Genomic DNA, 3379 nt, shown 5'->3' with positions numbered 1-3379 from the left:
AAGTATCGCACTTTAGCAACGTCACTCAATGATGTAATGTACTTCTCTTTTGGCTGGTCGACCGTTTTTGTTCCTGATTTTGACATTATTCAATTAAAACACTCCCGAATCATCGAGCGGCGCACTGACGCTACTAGCCGTTCCGCTTCTTGCCCTCCAACCCATTTCTGCGTATCACGTGACACCGCTCCGAAGTACGCAAAAGGGAGACCTCCATATGTCAGCTGATTTGGTTGCATTACACGCGTTTTGGTAAAGTAACATAAATCCAGTGAATGTGATACCAAATAGGTAGAGAAAAAAAATATTTAAAAAAAAAATAGAAAGAAAGAAAGAAAAACCTCATGACACAATCTCAGAGCTACAACATGAACGTGCTGTAGCACAATCTACCCAAATAGGATCATTCCGGGTATAATCATAATTATCAAACAAGCAGTGTTCCCTAATTGGGCATCATCGTAAGCTGGGTGCTATTCAGGACTGACGCAACAAACGTTATTGGTACCGATGAAATAACACAGTCATGCAGCATTGCGTTACAAGACGGTGGCTGCTCATATAACGTGTTTGACAAAACTCATGACGTTTCTGGGAAAATGCCCTGACCGTGGCTTACAGATAAAATTACGTCATTAAATGCCTATTCGCACAGTTAGTGACGTACGTCACAGTTTTGTTCGCACTGGAGAAACTTGAGGGCCCCAAAGGGTTTAAAACCGTGATCGTGATTGGCGTTTTTTGACCTTTCTGTGACCGTGATTGCCGAAATTTCCATTTCTGTGATCGTGATGGGACTTTGCCCGTGATCCGTGATGACAAAAAAATCAAGTCTCGTGATCGTGATCGTCATTTGTTTTCGTGATCGTGATGGGCATTATTGCAAAGCATTTTATTTTCAACGTACATTTTTTCACAGCTGTATTACACTCTATGATCCTCTAGTCTATTCGGTAAGGAGCCAACCCCGATTGAAAGGGAAGCAACAACACATTCAGAAATATGATTTTGAGAGCGATTGCTTCCCTTTAAAAGAACCAATTACACACTGACAAAAAGAGATCCAATCAGAAGGCAAATTGCAAAAGTCTACCAAACTTCATCCAATGGAAGGGCTTCGTGCAAAAGTTTTGAGTGAAATTCGAATTCGAAGATCAAAAATGGCGTGCAGCGGTACTGTCATCGAACTTCTGTTATATTTTGTGGATTCAAGCCAGACCAAAGCAGGCGGCGAGAATGCCTTCCTTGGTGGAAAGGTCAGGCTACGGGTCGGTCTTTCTGAAGACGAAATACCAAGGTATGTTGATCTATGTTGCTCTATGACTGTTCTGAATGTAGGCAAAGATCTTGAAATTTGTTCAAGATCTTTGAGTTTGAGTGAGATCATTGACATTGTCGACATTGCCACGTCCGGCTGTCACTCGCTCAGTGTGACCTCGACTGGCTCGAGATCGAGTCTGCGTTTAGCCAAAACCGAAACTAGAAATGTGTTTTTCATCCCAGCAACGTGGACACGCTTGGCATAGATTCTAATTGTCGCTTCTTTGCATTAAGCTTGGATTTATTTTAGCGCCTGTAAACTTTAATATCAACAATGGGTTAAATTCAGAAACAATGGCGGGGAGACGCGCCAGTTTGGGTCACTTGATCCTCATGTCAAAGACGATCAAAGTCATGTTCGTTGGGGATTTTGTCAGGCATGCTACTTTTCCGGTAATTGCCGGAAATCCGATAAAGCCGTTTTCAAAATCCGGTAAAGTCAAATTTTTTCCGGTGAAGTTGAAAAATTTCCGCAAAAACGATCCGTGTGAATATCGCGCAACGCGACCGGGCGCCGGTCTCAATGAAGCCAGCGCACAGTAGTGTTGTTTTCACCAGTTTGGAGGTGTGTTGAATGGTGGTGGGGGGAGGCTAAAATGGGATTTTTAACAAGATCACAACACTATTACAACCCCTAAAATGATGCCCAGAATGCACCAGATTGCACAGATTTTAACCGTTTTTCGAAAAAAGTTCCGGGGGGGCATGCCCCCGGACCCCCCTGTTACGAAGCGGTTTACTCGTATTTTTGGTAATGTGTATTGTTGTAAATAGAATAGACTATAGCGATGGTCAGACATTGGAAAGGGCTATAGGCTGCATACCGTCACGTTGACCGCAGTTGAACCTTTGTGTAACTGACAAGGTTTTTCACGTGCAAGTAATGCAGGCGACAGCTCACTGGCAATGTCATAGCAAGAACGACTTTGTAAAATCAGTCGCCGTCAAGGAGCCAAGCTCGACTCATGTTTTTCGTAACACGTTAGCAGACGGGCTCCTGTTTTAGGTATCTGACTGAAGAAGGATGAAGACTGACGAACTTTCCCTATCAGCTTACATGATATCTTCCATTTTCATATTCATGCCAGGCCGGCGACTGTACTAAATGTTGGCTTTACACTCTTTTGAGGTATGTTTGAAACCGGTTATATTTTCATGTCATGTTGTCGTATGTGAGAAGAGTGACTGGTTCTGTGTTTAACGTTATTGTGTAGGCCTAAGCTATTGTGCTACACTGCTTAAACATGTGAGGGTTTTACGTAACGTTTTCTTGGCTTTAGAAAATAGGAATTAACGTGTAAATAATTATATTGGCTCGTGCAGCTTAATATGTTGGACGAGTGAGTATTTTTATTGTGCGAGTGAAAGAAACTAAAGACAAGTTGATTAATGGACTATAAACTTTACAGTGTTCCAACTGGGGGGTTTTCATCGCCGGAGGCTGAACTGAACCAGTCAACTGCGGCTTGGTGTACATGACCATGGCATGGAGAGCTGGCAGGGTTCTACAGTTAGCCGCCGAGACGAACTGGAAGGATCAAGGACTACGTCAAGCAATGGTTGCGGTGTCGTGAGGACTGGTGCACCCTTGTCAGTCGTCTGAAGGACTTACAGCCATACCAACATCTTGAAAGCCGAAAGATGGCAGTAGGGTAACGTACAGTAGAATACCTATTCGTCTTACCTGTTAAGCTGCTTTGTTTGAGCCAAAAGGTGTCTGCGTCTTGGACTGTAGAGTTTCTTGCGGTGTTGTCGGCCTAGGGTACTGGTCGAAGCCCGGAAATGATTTTGTGATGTAAAAAGCTTTGTAAACAATAATAATTAGTCTTGGCAGTGTCAAGATCCATTTAACACCAGGTTTTTGCGTGTGTGAGTGCGTGTGCGCTTGTGCCTTGTAAGCTACTGTAGCGGACAACTATTCAGATTACATCGTTCAAGCCTGTAAACAAATACTAAACTTATAGAGTGGTGTAGAGGCATATATGATTGTCTAAAAACCGGGCTATTCCAACTCCATAACAAATGGCGCCCAATAAGGGACCATAACATCTGGCGCAAT

General features: G+C 43.2%; 1 long non-coding RNA gene across 1 annotated transcript; it reads left to right on the top strand.

Moving 5' to 3' along the window:
• Nucleotides 1–701: 701 nt before the first annotated feature.
• LOC138982899 (uncharacterized) lies at nucleotides 702–3171 on the top strand. The gene is made up of 2 exons (XR_011460999.1): nucleotides 702–2449; nucleotides 2730–3171. It is a non-coding gene; the product is annotated as an uncharacterized lncRNA (long non-coding RNA).
• The last annotated feature ends 208 nt before the right edge of the window (nucleotides 3172–3379 follow it).

Source organism: Littorina saxatilis, linkage group LG12 (genome assembly GCF_037325665.1).
Source record: "Littorina saxatilis isolate snail1 linkage group LG12, US_GU_Lsax_2.0, whole genome shotgun sequence".
In the NCBI taxonomy this organism is placed as follows: domain Eukaryota; kingdom Metazoa; phylum Mollusca; class Gastropoda; order Littorinimorpha; family Littorinidae; genus Littorina; species Littorina saxatilis.
The sequence above is the reverse complement of the archived record's forward strand: the minus strand, read 5'-3'. Positions and strand labels throughout refer to the sequence as shown.